The following is an 18,294-nucleotide window of genomic DNA, read 5'->3' as shown; positions in this document are numbered from 1 at the left end:
CGGTTATAAAATGCACTAAGTCGCTAATGCAGTGTTTAAGGGCGCATGTTGTGTTTGGAATTCACGAGCTCGTGCAGAAGGAGAATGCCAAATCGGTTGTCAACACCACAGAACCGTCTGTCATATCCGAACAGTCAAACCGGGGATTACGATAAAAATCAGCATCCCTCCCCAAACCCCTTCTCCTTCTCCTTTCTTCCTCCTCTCGTCAATGAGGCTAAAATGAAAGATAAGAGGAGAGAGACAATTATTTGGCCACTCGACCGCAGAGATTCTGCCAAGTCCTTAAAACTTTTACTTCTGCACAAGAATAATGAGGCTCGTAAAGTAGAGGTGTAACACGCACTTCGTCCATCAGTTATCAGGACATCTTGCAAACACGGGGCCAAGTACTGTACACGAGGGCCCAAGCGTATCTTTTGCATTTCTATTCAACTTCACGTGCATAAAATTATCCCTTCATTCATTCATTCATTCATTCATTCATTCCCAGGTCCTCCAACCATGCACATTTTAGAACTGCGTTTTGTAAATGTCTGTAAATATCTAAACATGGCCTCGTGTTCAGTCCTGTAAACTGAAACACCCGGCTTCATCAATGCATCACTAATCACGAATCTACTGTACCATCAAGTACCACTTGAGTAGATTACATGTCTAAAAATGTGCATGTAGTGCAGCTTTAAAGATTTGTGATGTACATTCAATCATACACTGCTCAATATTAAATACAAGGTGTAAAGAGGAACCACTTAGTTTTGCAAGAAAAAAGGTACTCAGAGTACACACGTGCACAATTGCACCAGCTGTTGGACAAACTATTTGCAGAAGTTTGTAATAATAATAATAATAATAATAATAATAATAATAATAAGTTCGACATGGGTGTTGGTTGACCATTATTTGCTCCAGTTTATTTCGAGCATTTCCCCCCTTCTTCTTCTTGAGCTTCTTTTTTTTATTATTAATGCAGTCTTTTGTCATGCTAACTTGTCCTCGGCTCAGGTCGCCGCCGTGGCCTAAAGAAGCTCCGTCACGATGCGCCTGAGATAAGCGCTTATCAGCCGCAGCTCCAGCAGCACATAAAACCGGAGAGAGGCGCAGACACTTTAGACTAATAAAGGCGCTGTGCTGCAGAGCTCTGCCTGCTCTTTTCCTCATGTCCCACACACAGTGACATTTCCATCTTACCGTGTCCATCAAAGCAGGGCCTGTGCCTTCACAAGAAGAAGAAGAAGAAGGAGGAGGAGGAGGAGAATCTAATCCATATCTTGATAGTTCTAAAGACGTAAAGGTAAAATATATTTTTTTTGGGGGGGGGGGGGGGGGGGAATGCACATTTGTGGGATTGTATATGTGGGTGAAGGTTGTTGCAAAAAAAAAAGTTTTCTGATTAGTTTTACTTAGTCACAAATTATTATTATTATTATTTTTATTATTATATATTTTTTTCATGCGCATTCCAGCCTTCCACAGTTATTATTTATATATGCACGCATCAGATGCAGGGGCCCTTCTTCTTTTCATTATTAACCGGTGGTAATATTTCATCGGTGCGAGGCCATCTTTGTTCCGCGCGCCGATAATAAATGGCCTAATCGTTATCGGCTCGGCGCTGGAGGTGTCGGAGCGCACAGAGCTGCACGCGGGGCTCCGCAGAGGCGCTGGATAAATTGGTGTTTCTTATCTCACCCGCGCAGATTATCGGTGCCTTTTGAAACCCGGCACAACAAATACATTCAGCGCATCTAATGCATCATTCGAAAGGGGGGGTGGGGGTGGGTATGAGGGGAGTCGAGATCGTGCAGGTTGATAGAGACACACGGGCAGAAATATTTACACATTTTAAACGGGCCAATATGAGCTTGTTTTGAGCGCGTTTTATTGGCCGTTGCGCGCACACAAGCACACGCACACGCACGCGCCGCTTACCATATGAATGCGCTCCGTGCAGCATCGTTCATATCGCAGAGATGATAGATATCTGTGAGCTGATTCCTGCCTCTCATTAGATTTTGCAGCGTGTTGTATTAGGGGTGAAATTAGCCCGTTTGGTCCGATCGCTTGTTTTTCCCCCCTCGTTTATCCGCTCCATCCATATCAGCCAAATCATCGCCGCGTTTGCTGTTTTGTTCCTTTTGTGCTTCTTCTTGTTCCTTGCATGGGTTCATGTGACTGCTTTATTGCTCACCATGTTTTATTAGGCGGCTCAAGAATGAAAAGAAAAATCTGAATAGTTATTATGAATTGGGCGAAAAAAAAAATAATACCCGCCATTCAATTCTCATTTGCCAGCCATAAAGAAAGCAGACTATTGACTTCCCATTCAAAGTTTTGTCATGTCTATAGGATTAATCAGTGTGTTTTGATGGGGTCCTTGCTTTTTTTTTTAATGTCTGATTGATAAAAGTGCTGCAAAATGACAAGAATGAGCCTCGTGAGCGTCAAAATTTAATATGCATTCAGAACATCTACAACTAGGCTAATGATTATTATAACTATTATGACACATGAGGACACTGAGGCTATGGAGTATTTGTGGCACAATGATGTGCACCTCAGATTTCAGTCCACAGTGTGAAGCAGGAGCAGCAGTCTGTTCTATAAAGCTCTGGGTTGTTTTATTTTGGCCACGGATAAGCACACAGTGCATGGGCCAAGAGCATTTAGATGTTCAACCTTCACTGCTCATTAGTCACACAGGCCTGAGTGAATTGAATTCCTCTACTTTACAGAACAGGTAAATTGTGGAGAAACATTACACGATAGACCAGCTGTAGTCCAGGATATATAGGTGGATCTAATAATGAGGAATTTTTTTTATATCCAGTTCTACCACAGCAGACGGTAGACACACAAAACATGATTCTCTGTTCCATCTGATTCCTCTGATTGGTTCATGAGTCTATTTTTTTTTCCAGGGTTCGGCGGCATGGAACCCTCATCCTTTTTGTGAGGAACCTTTTTAGGAGGGTGCTCAATGGAACCTAGAATAATGCAATTCACAAAAAAACCCCACCAAATTATTATTATTATTATTATTATTATTATTATTATTATTATTATTATTAAATACATACATTAAATCATCATCATCATCATCATCATCATCGCTATCATAACTGTTGTTGTTGTTGCTTTTGTAGCCTGTATGATTATTAACTCTTATCAGTTTTCTACACAAGGTAACATTTCTGAATCTCTGGTTCTGACCGGTTTGCTAAATCCTATTTGTCGGATCTAATTAAAGTCTGCTGCGTTAATTGATGTCTTCAATAATTAGCTTGCCCAGGATGGTTTAGTAGCCTATTCGTGTCTACAGATCTCTGTCTGTTCATTTTGTTGAGACACCTTCTTTCAGTCTGTTATAATAATAATAATAATAATAATAATAATAATAATAATAATAATAAATAAATAAATAAATAAATAACCTTCTTTGCCTAACTGTGCTCTCCAACCCTTTTTTAATACTGGAAAGAAAACAGGTTCCCATTCATAATGGAGCAGGTACCAGAGCGCAGCCCTGAGTGACACTTATGACAAAAAAAAAAAGCGCCCGGTCCAATATACACAAACTCCCCCGTTTAATAACGCGCCATCTTCCCGGCGTGCGAGCTCCGATCGTCTCCATGGCAACCGCGATAACGGCGCCGCACTTTTCCATATCGGCGCCCGAGTCCATTATACAGGGGGATTAGCTCGTTTTTCCCCGAAAAGGTCAACCACAAAGTCATGAAGCGCGCTGTTTTCACCCTTCCGCGCGCGTTCCCGAGCACTGGCGCGCGCTGCCTGCGTCTCTGCACCGTTTAATTTCAGCTGATTTCATCAGAATAATTGCTTTCAGTGCGGCGAGTTTCGGGCCCGAGTTACGAAGCCTGTGCGTGATCAAGAGTTGGGGGGGGGGGGGGGGGGGGGGGGGGGGGGCATCAGTAATGTTAAAGAGCCGAGGAATTGATGGAAACCGTTCAATCTCTGGTGCTTTGTAGTGTAGCGACCTCTAGTGGTCAAGGAGAAATGTATACATGAACCCATAAAGTCCTTCAACACTTCGAAATGTAGTCTACTGGCAGTGCATGTTCATACAGGATGAACTGCTGAATCATAAAGGCCCGAAGTAAGTGTGTGTGTGTGTGTGTGTGTGTGTGTGTGTGTGTGTGTGTGTGTGTGTGTGTGTGTGTGTGTGAGAGAGAGAAAGAGAGAGAGAGAGAGAGAGAGACTACATTTCATGGTTGGAATGTCCCACATGGGATTCCCAATGGCTGCAAAGGAAGTGTGTGGAGTTCTGGCAGGAAGTGGACGCTGGGTGGGGAGAAAGCGGCTCGTGGATCATTTCCTGCTGCCTGCTGGCATTCCTCTCAACCAGCTTCAGCTCTGCAGTTCTGTTCTCCAAAACGGCTCTTCCGATTAGGCAGGTGACACATTGCTCTCTCTCTCTCTCTCTCTCTCTCTCTTCAAAATCCAAAATCCCACCTCCAGCATCAACCTCCAAAAAACCACCACGTCCTTGCCAAAAAGCTCTGCCAAAAACATCTCGACAGTGGTGCACTCCAAAAACACCAGATTCCCCAAAGCCATTCTTCAAAGAATCCATCTCAATCACTTCCATACTTGAACTGGCTGCATCACGATGTATATGTAGCCAAATGGTCACACAGGTTTTCAGTCCAGTGCTTCTTGGAGATCTTTCAAAATGTGTTAAGTGTAAGTATTTCACAAATTCTCAAACTATCGTGATGTACTCTTAGCAGTATAGACAATTTTTGGCAATACTAGAATAACAAAATAGAAGAATACACACATCTGAAACTACAATTGCTTTAAGTAGTGCATCTGTATTTCACACAATTGTGGTTGATAAAAAGTGGCAAATGTATAACAATATACAGTATAGTAAACATCTGAGACGATTAAAACCTGTTTTTCAAACAGCACTGGTGTACGGCAATATTCTCATTTAATATTTGACTCCAGTTTATCAAAGTGAATCTTTTGAGAATGTTTAATGGCAGAACGTTTATGGATATGCAAGACAAAGAACTAGATTGGCCCTAATTCTTATTCACATTTATCACCCTTAAAATATTTTCACAGATAAGTCTGTAGACTTCTTTAGCAAGAAGGCACAATCGCCACTTGACTGCAGGCCAAGAGACCACTACATTTCCTTTGCCCCAGCGCAAATGGCTGTTAAAGTCGGCTCAGGCGCTTGACTGGCTGCACAGAGGTCAGATATTAAAGGATCGGGTCAGGCCAACCAGCAGGCAAGTCAGTAGAGGGATAAACAGGAGAGGGCGCAAGACAGGAAGCAGCAATAATAGGAGGTTACTTCCTACGCATCTGCCAAGTTCAGGCGTCAATGTTGCCCTGGCCACTGGCATCATCATTTCTCTTGCCAGAACACCTGGCATCACCTCCAAATGTGTCTCATGCAGGTGGAGGCCAAAGAGTTAACGGCTTGAGGAAGGATGGACAGCTGGAGCAAAAGGAAGGGAAAGAAGGAGTGAAAGTACATCCAAAGTAATAGAGAGGTACATATATGAAATAGTGGAGGAAGAAGGAAGAATCTTTTTCCGTTAAGGTCACTGGACTGTCTGGGTTTCCTATCAGTTTTGAAGTGGGGGAAGTTGTCTTCTGGAAAGCAGAAGATTAGCTTTGTGACCAGTGGGAAGTGCCCTTATTCCTCTAATCAGTACGAGGAAGTGTGTGTCTAAGTGTGTATGTGTGTAAAACCACTCTATCCTGGTGCAGTTGAACAGAAATGCTGAAACGGATGTGGGAAGAGAGGCAAAACTAGAAAGCAAGCAAGTCACGCAATTACTCGAGGCCCTAGTAATTGAAGACAGCGTCCCGTGGCAATGGACACCAAGAAGGGCGTGTGCTAAGGAAACTTAAGCCATACTGGATTTTTAGTAATAAAATAATCAAGCAATGCATCAACTTAATTAACTTCTTATACCCCTTTTTGACCAACAGGGACTGGGTTCTTGAACTGGTTCCATTCAGGATTCTTTGAACTATGGTGCGAGCTCGTGATTCAGCCCATGTTTACACCAGTTTTGATCAGAACCGTTGTAATCAAGGATGCGTCATGAAAGGAGGGTGTCGCACAATTCACAACAGGAGTAAACAGTCGTAGCAAGATGGCGGTGCATATCGATTGCCTGCAAGCTTTTGGTCTGTTATTACAGATATTTGTTTTTGGTCCATTTTTTCTGAAGATGTGTCCTTTACTGTTGCGTTCTCCATCGCTGCACTCTGCTTCCTCTCCAAACTAATGACATGCCCACTGATGTCATCATGGCTTGCACTGGAAAAACCAGCTATATTTTGGTTCCAGCTGGGAACCAAATTTTCAGCTTCCAAACCGATTTATTTTTGGTCGAAATGCTCTAAACAGTTCAAAATTTGCTGCGCGAACAAGAACGGAACCTATTCCCTGTTGGCCAAAAAGGGGTATTCGTGGAAACATCAAGCATCATCAGGTAACAGGTCACCGCAGGACTCTAACATCCCCCTCTGCAAAGCAAAATGGGAGCAAAGATAGTCCTAATAAAAATGTCATGAAGATCCAAGGAGGTCACAGTCAGTACTACTGAGTTCATTAGAATTACTCTATAGCTTACAATCTGAGGTAAGAATGCTGTAAAATGGTGCACTATAATGAACATGTACTCTTAGGAATAGTCTAAATTAGGTAGGAATATCAGGGTAATGGAATGGTTCTCAAATGGCTTGTGTCCTCAGATGGCTAAGTCACAGGATCCTCTGACAGGAAGCTGGATATTTGAACCTGATTCCCGCTGAGGCAAAGAATAACTCACACACATTAAAAAACATTAGAACGGGATCTGACACACACACACTTTAGGTAGAGATGGACCAGCGGAGGCAGGAGACTCCCTGTGGAGGCCCCAGTGCAGAAAGCCTTTGATGGGATGCCATGTGGTGGAAAACACAGGTTGTTCGCTGGAGATTTGGACCGTACCGCATGAAGATGTAAAAATGCATGTGCACAAGAGCACACAAACAAATACATGTTCCAATCTGAAGGCAGCTGCCTCTGTAGCCATGTTTTTCAAAGTTTCATTGGACAGAATTGCAGTTAAAGAGGAATTTATGATGCATACAATTGCTCACTATCACTCACTAGTTCATCGATATACCTGAGAAGGATCTCAGACAAAAACTTGGGAGTGAACATAACTAAACCTGTTTACTGAATAGAACATGATTAAATGAAAAATTTGTGCTAAATCAAAGGCAATTGGATTCTGTTCAGTAGGATACAAATGAAATTCAATAATAATAATAATAATAATAATAATAATAAGCTCAACTTATATAACACCTTTCTCACACCCAAGCTCGCTTTACAATTATTTAAAAAAATAAAAAATAAAAAAAGTCCACCAAAAGAGCATCAGGATGTAATTCCAGTGGTGTAGCTGGAATCCCACAATCCCACCAAAAGGTGCATGAAGGTATATCCCACACCGCCTGTACAGCCACCGTGACGCCACTGGGCAACATCGCTCGGAACACCATGCCATGGATCCACAAAGTGAGCACAGAAACACCACCGGACAGAGTGCTGATATGTCCCAAACCGCCTGTAAAGCCACCACAATGGCACCAGGCAACATCGCTCGGAACACCGCACCAAGCAGAAAAGCACCGCTGGACAGAGCGCTGGATAACCCCGATGCTCAAAAGAACAACGAGCTCATTGCAGTCCATAGTGAGGAGCACAGGCCTCACCCACGGTGGCCCAAAGCCTGAAGGGAATCAACACCCAAAATTGGGTCCTGAGCTACGCCACGACCGGCAGACAAAACATTCAAACAAAGAACAAACGCCAAATCATACCATCACAAAAGAAAACCAAAGTGGAGAAAAAAATTAAAAATAAAAAGCTCCGGTGAGAAGCGGCAGCCAAAACGCACACAGCGTACTCTCAACCAGAAACAGAAACGGCTTCAATCAGTTCAAATGAACACCAACTTCCCATGGCTACATTTACATTAGACCGTATCTGTCTCGTTTTCTTCGTGGATGCACTGTCCGTTTACATTAAACCGCCTGGAAACGCCGGGAAACGGGAATCCGCCAGCGTCCACGTATTCAATCCAGATCGTGTCAGCTCTGGTGCTGTGTAAACATTCAGAATACGCGGATACGCTGTGCTGAGCTCTAGCTGGCATCTCATTGGACAACGTCACTGTGACATCCACCTTCCTGATTTGCTGGCGTTGGTCATGTGACGCGACTGCTGCAAAACGGCGCGGACTTCCGCCTTGTATCACCTTTCATTAAAGAGTATAAAAGTATGAAAATACTGCAAATACTGATGCAAATACTGCCCATTGTGTAGTTATGATTGTCTTTAGGATTGCCATCCTTCCACTTGCAAGTAGTAAGTGATATGCGCTGGGATCACACACACAGCGGCTCAGTCCCGAATCGTGGCTTGTGCACTTCACTCGCGCGCTGTGTGAGCTGCGCAGGGCCGGACGTGCGCACCCTCCAGAGGGCACTCGCTGTTCAGGGCGGAGTGATTTGGAGCGCAGGATGCCTGCGGAGCCGAGCGTATCTGTGTATTGGCGTTGCTATGTGCACGCAAATCGTGTATTGGTGTTGCTGTGTGCACACTAATCGTTTTAAAAACGTTAATCTGATGATCCGCTGATACGGTCTAATGTAAACATGGGCTAACCCTGACCTTCTGCTGTATCACATTGCAGATTACGCAAATCATTACAAATGTGCAATTTTAGCACCATGTTCATTGAATAATCTTTAGCTAGCTAGTTAGTTAAGCCAGAACTAGCGACATAACCGGGCGGCACGGTGGTGTAGTAGTTAGCACTGTCGCCTCACAGCAAGAAGGTCCTGAGTTCGAGCCCAGTGGCTGACGAGGGCCTTTCTGTGTGGAGTTTGCATGTTCTCCCCGTGTCTGTATTGGTTTCCTCCGGGTGCTCCGGTTTCCCCCACAGCCCAAAGACATGCAGGTTAGGCTAATTGGTGACTCTAAATTGACCGTAGGTGTGAATGTGAGTTTGAATGGTTGTCTGTCTCTATGTGTCAGCCCTGCAATGACCTGGTGATGTGTCCAGGGCAACTTGTCCAGCTTGCCTGCGACCCTTTAGGAGAGAATAAGTGGCTACAGATAATGAATGGACGGATAGCGACTTAACCTTAGACGCTAAATTAGTGGCTCTAGCAAGTTAGCTGAGTAGGCTGTACAGTTGTGTTACATTACGCTTAACCAAAGAACTCCTTGTCTTTCTATCTTAGTTTTAAAAAACTCTAAAGGAGTCCTCTGGAACCTTTAAGGTTGTATATACCTGTATAACCAGAACCCTTACAGTAGAAGTGTTCCCTTTCAGTGTGGTTTCCAAGAAAAAACCCTTTGGGAAGCTAGAACTCTTAACAACACAAAGAACCATTGAGGAACCCCTTTCTACAAGAGCATGAGGAGGTGTCGAGGTGGAACCCAGTGATAATCAAAGATGTAATGGAACCTAGCAAGATCATTCACACTTCACATTATGGGTACATGCAGAGAGTGCTGCTGAACATCAGTGGACACACACACACACACACACACACACACAATTTCATTGATATTTCACCTCTCTCTCTCTCTCTCTCTCTCTCTCTCTCTCTCTCTATATATATATATATATATATATATATATATATATATATATATATATATCTGTCTCCTTTCGCCTCCCTTCCCCCTCCCGGGTCCTCTCTCGGAAAGAATGCATCTCTCGGCACCCAGGACCCAATCCTGTGTTTGAAGTCTCTCCACCAGAGTCTTCCTTCCATCTTTCTGCCTCCCTCCACCCTGTCTTCTGCAGTGGCTGTCTGTCTGTCAGCCATGCTCATCTCCGCCCCCTGCAGCTGTGAGGGTGGAACAGACCATGTCTTTGTGTCCCTCGGACGCTGCCGTCCGCTTGTCACTTACCGCCCTGATCACACCTGCCCACCTGCATGGCACACCCACCCACCTGACCTTTCATCCCTTGCTCTCTGTCTCTCTCTCTCTCTGTCTCTCTCTCTCTCTCTCTGTCTCTCTCTCTGCCTCTCTCATAGGATGGAACGAGAGAGTGGCCAGCTTTCATCTTTCTCTGATTCTTTCTCTTTTTCTGTCTCTCACTTGTTATTCCTGCTCTCATTTCTTTTCATGTTTCACCTCTCTCTCTCTCTCTCTCTCTCTCTGAGTGCTTGTCAGGGCGGAATGGCTGAGACCGGCTTCACTCACAGAGCCCATTGTCATGCCTTCGGCCTCCACTTCCAAACCATCGTGCTCGCTTTTCATAAGCGTCAGGCCAAATTACACATTCTCCAAAAAAAAAAGTGCCAGAATGCACTGAAAGCTGTGTAGCTCTCTCTCCCTCTCTCTCTCTCTCTCTCTCTCTTTCTGTGTACAGGAGGAAAGATGAGAGCAGAGGAGAAAGGAGAGGAAGAGAAACCAGGATAAAACAGACAAGGGCTTGGAGTGTGGACATTTAGGGGTCATACAGTATGTCCACCTGCACACAGATGAGTGATATGTGTAGGATTGTACCTGAATGATCCAGAAAAGTCTGGATTCTTAGCGCTTTACTTACATTTTGCAGCCCCTTTCATTGTGAAAAAAATCCTACAGATGCTGTCAGTATCAATTGTCCACTGATTCAGATAATAAGCTCATTATTTAAATGTGTATAATAATATTCTTGCTGTTTATTAGAGCCATGTTGCTTTTTGTTTTTGAACTTTCCACATACAGGACACATTAGGTCCAAGTTTGGATTCACATTTTATCCACAGATCCCCTGTGGGCCCTGGACCCCAATTTGGGAATCACCGGTTTAAAGGATCTGGGGAGTTTTTTTTGTCTCAATATTGTGTAATTATTTATAGAACAGACAAGATGTTTGTTTAAAGCAGAAGGTATCTGTAGTACTGCCAGTGTTTACAGCCTTATATTATGGCTCTTTCAACGGCTCACAAAAATGCTGATTTTTGATCTGGGTAGAATTTGAGTTTGACACCAATGCTGTAATGTATAAACTCACTGGCCACTTTATTAGGAACACCCATTCATCAACCTGTTGTTTTATGCAGTTCTCTAACCAGCTGAACCGTTGACAGCAGCACAACGCATCAAATCAAGCAGATACAAATCAACAGTTTCAGTTAATGTTCACAATGTTCAAACATCAGAATGGGAAAAATTGTGATCTCAAAGTTTGACTTTCTTTCTTTCACTGGGTGAATGGGTGTTGGTTTGAGCCAGATGGACTGGTTTGAGTATTTCAGAAACTGCTGAGGTTTCTCCTGGGGTTTTCACACACAACAGTCTCTCAAGTTCACACAGAATGGTGCGAAAAACAATAGTTCTGTGGGTGGAAACAAACGCCTTGTTGATAAGAGAGGTCAGAGGAAAATAGACAGATTGGTTCGAGCTTTTTTTGCCAGGAAGGATATAGTAACTCATAGCAACTCTTTTTAACCGTGCTGAGCAGAAAAGCATCTCAACATCTCATCTCATTATCTCTAGCCGCTTTATCCTGTTCTACAGGGTCGCAGGCAAGCTGGAGCCTATCCCAGCTGACTACGGGCGAAAGGCGGGGTACACCCTGGACAAGTCGCCAGGTCATCCCAGGGCTGCATCTCAACATGCAACAGAAAAAAGAAGAACACACTGGGTTCCAGTCTTATGGAGAAGAACAAGAATCATAGAATCAAGAACAAGTTCCTATTAAAGTGGCTGGTGAGTGGAATCTGCAATGTATTTCATCTCATCTCATTATCTCTAGCCGCTTTATCCTTCTACAGGGTCGCAGGCAAGCTGGAGCCTATCCCAGCTGACTACGGGCAAGAGGCGGGGTACACCCTGGACAAGTCACCAGGTCATCACAGGGCTGACACATAGACACAGACAACCATTCACACTCACACTCACACCTACGCTCAATTTAGAGTCACCAGTTAACCTAACCTGCATGTCTTTGGACTGTGGGGGAAACCGGAGCACCCAGAGGAAACCCACGTGGACACGGGGAGAACATGCAAACTCCACACAGAAAGGCCCTCGCCGGCCCCGGGGCTCGAACCCAGGACCTTCTTGCTGTGAGGCGACAGCGCTAACCACTACACCACCGTGCCGCCTGCAATGTATTTATTCAATAAAACTTCTTTGAAACATTTAAAATTGGAGACATTTTTCTACTCTGGTACCTTGACACACACACGAAAAAGATGTCACCAAAATTAAAGACGGTTTCAATACTGTTGTTAAAGCAAATGGAGCGATTTACATTTTTACAGGAAAAAAAACTTGGAAGAGAATTTGGTTTGAAGGATGCAATAGCTTTAGGATTAGGCCATAACTGTTAATTGAAAACCTTTTTAAGTTGTAAATTGTTGTTAATGTTGGTATTAGATAATACAGTGATGAGAGAACTGGCTTTTTTGCAAAGCCAGGTTTCTCCTGATGCTTCTCGCTGTTGCACACTGAAAACTGACCAGTTGGAAGCATCTGAACAGGCAGAATTAAATTAAAGATTCAATTTGGATCTTTCTGGATGCTTTCCTGAAACACGGACAGTCTGTTTAGCAGGATTGTATAAAAATACTACTAGAAGTGGATAGAGTTGTATGAAAGTCGATGGATATAAGAAGCTGAAGATTTTCTCAAAGGCATTTCCTTCGACAGCCTGCACACGGGTGCACGTTCATTTGTATATGTGTGTGTGTGTGTGTGTGTGTGTGTGAGATGGAGTGCGGACAGTAAGGGCGGTGGCTCTGTCACCGTGGTGATTTATGAGCGTGCTCAGTTGCGAGGTGCACAGTGCAGGATATTGTTCCCTGACACTGACTGTTCTCTGCAGGCTGTCAGGGAGCGTGCCCATGTGTGTGTGTAGAAGGCCTGCAGGTGAGCCTTGCCAGCCCAATCAATCAGCAGCATGTTCAGTCCAGCCTTGCTCTGCGCTTTCTGCTATTGTAACTTCTCTATCACTAATTAACACCAGCCAACCCGAACCTCTGCTTTGTATTTTCGTTGTCTTTTCGCCTGCTGGAGCTTTGAGCTCACATTTTCAGAGGCTGTCATTCAAGCCTATGCACAAGAGAATGTGTGTGTGAGCACGACCACATGGTTTCATCTAACCTATAACCCCCCATCTCTTCTCTCTCACACACACACACCTCTGTGTGTGCATGGCAGCTTTCACAGTACACCACGTCAGGATACAGTGCTGCTTGTGGATTCCGGTTTAAACAGAATTTCAGCTCCGGTTTGGTCAACAGCTCAACCGCAACTCTGGCACAACAAGCCGTGTAGAACTCAGCAGGGGAGATACATAGATAGAGAGAAAACAGAGAGAAAGAAAAACAAAGAGAGCAAAAGGAGAAAGTCAGTGGTTAGATAGAGAGAGAAAAATCCACACTAACGAACTTCAGGCTTTTCTATCTAATCTACTAATCAGCACACATGTGAATAAATAAGAGTATGCTCTTAGAAATAAAGGTACTAAACTGTACTTTTTTTCTTGTTTGAGAGGTACTATCAAGTACCTTTAGTGTGTATTGTTTGCTTGGGAAGTGCAACCTTTAGAACAGCTTTAAGGAAACATCAGTGGGCCTTAATGCCAGTCTGTCTATCTATGTACCTATCTGGTGAGGGTTTTTGGTTTATCCTTAGGTTCCTACTTATTATTATTATTATTATTATTATTATTATTATTAAGGGCGGCACGGTGGTGTAGTGGTTAGCGCTGTCGCCTCACAGCAAGAAGGTCCTGGGTTCGAGCCCCGGGGCCGGCGAGGGCCTTTCTGTGCAGAGTTTGCATGTTCTCCCCGTGTCCGCGTGGGTTTCCTCCAGGTGCTCCGGTTTCCCCCACAGTCCAAAGACATGCAGGTTAGGTTAACTGGTGACTCTAAATTGACCGTAGGTGTGAATGTGAGTATGAATGGTTGTCTGTGTCTATGTGTCAGCCCTGTGATGACCTGGCGACTTGTCCAGGGTGTACCCCGCCTTTCGCCCGTAGTCAGCTGGGATAGGCTCCAGCTTGCCTGCGACCCTGTAGAACAGGATAAAGCGGCTAGAGATAATGAGATGAATGAGATTATTAAGGGCGGCACGGTGGTGTAGTGGTTAGCGCTGTTGCCTCACAGCAAGAAGGTCCTGGGTTTGAGCCCCGGGGCCAGCGAGGGCCTTTCTGTGCAGAGTTTGCATGTTCTCCCCGTGTCCGCGTGGGTTTGCTCCGGTTTCCCCCACAGTCCAAAGACATTTAGGTTAACTGGTGACTCTAAATTGACCGTAGGTGTGAGTGTGAATGGTTGTCTGTGTCTATGTGTCAGCCCTGTGATGACCTGGCGACTTGTCCAGGGTGTACCCCGCCTTTCGCCCGTAGTCAGCTGGGATAGGCTCCAGCTTGCCTGCGACCCTGTAGAACAGGATAAAGTGTCTAGAGATAATGAGATGATTATTATTATTATTAAAGTCCTTGAAGGAACCTTCTACAGTTTTGCTCTGAAGAACATTTCCTGGAACCTTCATTTTGAAATCATTTGAAGAAAAGGCAGTTCCAATTCCAGACAAAGTTGAACTCCTTTAGCAAATAAAAACCTTAACCATCCAAAGAACCTGTGAGGAACCCCTTTTTTTTTATTTATGTTCATTAACTGCATTATGACTCAGGATGTTAGATGCACATTTACATGTAACATCCTGAAAGAAGCTCACTCTCAGAAAATAAAGTACATTATTATACATACAGGACACTTTTTTGATGGAATAAAAACGTGTTCTATTCCCTTCTAGCAGGTTTCATTCATTTGGTTTGACAGCATGCAATATTGTTAGCATATCGCTTATCCTACATGTATTACGTCACTCTGCCCAATGGAGAATGAGCGTTGAATATGTTTTACGATATTGCATGGTTGTCAAGACAACATGACGTCACATGTCAGAGATGTAAAACTTCAGCACTAGCGAGTGACTGTGACAATTTGTAAATAAATATAGCTACCAGGTTTGGTTTGTTAAATATGGAAGATTTTGAGAGAATTTTGAAAGAGAAAGACGTGTTGAACACCTGAAAGGAATGTCTCATCTCATCTCATTATCTCTAGCCGCTTTATCCTTCTACAGGGTCGCAGGCAAGCTGGAGCCTATCCCAGCTGACTATGGGCGAAAGGCGGGGTACACCCTGGACAAGTCGCCAGGTCATCACAGGGCTGACACATAGACACAGACAACCATTCACACTCACATTCACACCTACGGTCAATTTAGAGTCACCAGTTAACCTAACCTGCATGTCTTTGGACTGTGGGGGAAACCGGAGCACCTGGAGGAAACCCACGCGGACACGGGGAGAACATGCAAACTCTGCACAGAAAGGCCCTCGCCGGCCCCGGGGCTCGAACCCAGGACCTTCTTGCTGTGAGGCAACAGCGCTAACCACTACACCACCATGCCACCCTTAATAATCTCATTCATCTCATTATCTCTAGCCGCTTTATCCTGTTCTACAGGGTCGCAGGCAAGCTGGAGCCTATCCCAGCTGACTACGGGCAAAAGGCGGGGTACACCCTGGACAAGTTGCCAGGTCATCACAGGGCTAACACATAGACACAGACAACCATTCACACTCACGGTCAATTTAGAGTCACCAGTTAACCTAACCTGCATGTCTTTGGGGGAAACCGGAGCACCCGGAGGAAACCCACGCGGACAACATGCAAACTCTGCATAGAAAGGCCCTCGCCGGCCCCGGGGCTCGAACCCAGGACCTTCTTGCTGTGAGGCGACAGCGCTAACCACTACACCACCGTGCCGCCTGAAAGGAATGTATAATAATAATAATAATAATGGCTGGCTTTTTTCATGCTATATCAGATATATTCCATTCAGCTAGCATGATATTGAACTCATATTTGACTCGTTCAGTATGATGCTAGCTGAATGGATTATATCTGATATTCCGCTCAACACCAGCCAGTATTATTTAAATATTTTATCTTTCGGGGTACAGCAGCTTGTCACTGGGGCAGTACCCTCTAAGGTACTTATTTGTACACTTTATATCCTGCTTGGGAACATATATGGACCCTTTTGGCCCTGAAAAGGTACACATAGTTACCTTGAGGTCCAAAAATGAGCCTTAGGGGTCCATTAGTGCAGACCTTGGGGGAATGAAATTGACTCCCCTTGTACCCCTATTTTTGACAGTTTTTTTTTTTAAGCTTTATACCTTTTGAGGAATCTTTAAAGGCTCTATCCAGAACTCTACTTCAGACAGGGATCCAAGCAAAATCCCTTTCAGGGCCTAAAACCCTCAGTTGTCTTGATGGGATCATTTTCTTCAGTGCTGCTAAATAGAAGGTTGTGAGTTCAAATCCCAAATCTAGTTGAACTCTCTGAGTTACAAGAACGAGACATGGTACATTTTATCCATTAATAGTGACAAAACCAGTCAAAATTTTGGACACGCCTACTCATTTGAAGATACATTCAAAGTTCTTGGAATTTTCCAGATTGACTGAGCTTCATGTCTTGAAGTAATGATGGATGTTGCTTCTCTTTAGTTACTTGAATGGTTCTTGACATAATTTGGATTACTACAGTTGTAGAATAGGGCTTTTGACACATCCTGTATCATTGTTATTTACTACTTATTGTTTGGTCTCAAACGCATTAAGAAGGCAAGAAACAAGTCCACTAATTAACTTTTGACGAGGCACACCTTTTAATTGAAAAGCATTCCAGGTGACTACCTCATGAAGCTGGTTAAGATAATACTAATTGTGTGAGAAGCTGTTTCAAAGAATCTAAAATATAAAATGTTTTGCTTACTACATAATTCCATGTGTTATAGTTTTACAATGATGCTTGAAAGTTTGTGAATCTTTTAGAATGTTCTATATTTCTGCATAAATATGACCTAAAATATCATCAGATTTTCACACAAGTCCTAAAAGTAGATAAAGAGAACCCAGTTAAACAAATGAGACAAAAATATTATACTTGGTCATTTATTTATTGAGGAAAATGATCCAATATTACATATCTGTGAGTGGCAAAAGTATGTGAACCTCTAGGATTAGCAGTTAATTTGAAGGTGAAATTAGAATTAGATGTTTTTAATCAATGGGATGACAATCAGGTGTGAGTGGGCACCCTGTTTTATTTAAAGAACAGGGATCTATCAAAGTCTGATCTTCACAACACAAGTTTGTGGAAGTGTATCATGGCACGAACAAAGGAGATTTCTGAGGGCCTCAGAAAAAGCATTGTTGATGCTCATCAGGCTGGAAAAGGTTACAAAACCATCTCTAAAGAGTTTGCACTCCACCAATCCACAGTCAGACAGACTGTGTACAAATGGAGGAAATTCAAGACTAAAAATCATGTGGACAAGCCAGAAGGCTGTTGGAAAAATGTTTTGTGGATGGATGAGACCAAAATATAACTTTTTGGTTTAAATAAGAAGCGTTATGTTTGGAGAAAGGAAAACACTGCATTCCAGCATAAGAACCTTATCCCATCTGTGAAACATGGTGGTGGTAGTATCAAGGTTTGGGCCCGTTTTGATGCATCTGGGCCAGGACGGCTTGCCATCATTGATGGAACAATGAATTCTGAATTATACCAGTGAATTCTAAAGGAAAATGTCAGGACATCTGTCTATGAACTGAATCTCAAGAGAAGGTGGGTCATGCAGCAAGACAACGACCCTAAGCACACAAGTTGTTCTACCAAAGAATGGTTAAAGAAGAATAAAGTTAATGTTTTGGAATGGCCAAGTCAAAGTCCTGACCTTAATCCAATTGAAATGTTGTGGAAGGACCTGAAGTGAGCAGTTCATGTGAGGAAACCCACCGACATCTCAGAGTTGAAGCTGTTCGGTACGGATGAATGGGCTAAAATTCCTCCAAGCCGGTGTGCAGGACTGATCAACAGTTACCGGAAACATTTAGTTGCAGTTATTGCCGCACAAGGGGGTCACACCAGATACCGAAAGCAAAGGTTCACATACTTTTGCCACTCACAAATATGTAATATTGGATCATTTTCCTCAATAAATAAATGACCAAGTATAATATTTTTGTCTCATTTGTTAAACTGGGTTCTCATCTCATCTCATTATCTCAAGCCGCTTTATCCTTCTACAGGGTCACAGGCAAGCTGGAGCCTATCCCAGCTGACTACGGGTGAAAGGCGGGGTACACCCTGGACAAGTCGCCAGGTCATCACAGGGCTGACACATAGACACAGACAACCAT

This window comes from Neoarius graeffei, chromosome 26 (assembly GCF_027579695.1).
Source record: "Neoarius graeffei isolate fNeoGra1 chromosome 26, fNeoGra1.pri, whole genome shotgun sequence".
Lineage (NCBI taxonomy): Eukaryota > Metazoa > Chordata > Actinopteri > Siluriformes > Ariidae > Neoarius > Neoarius graeffei.
This window is presented reverse-complemented; position numbering follows the sequence as displayed.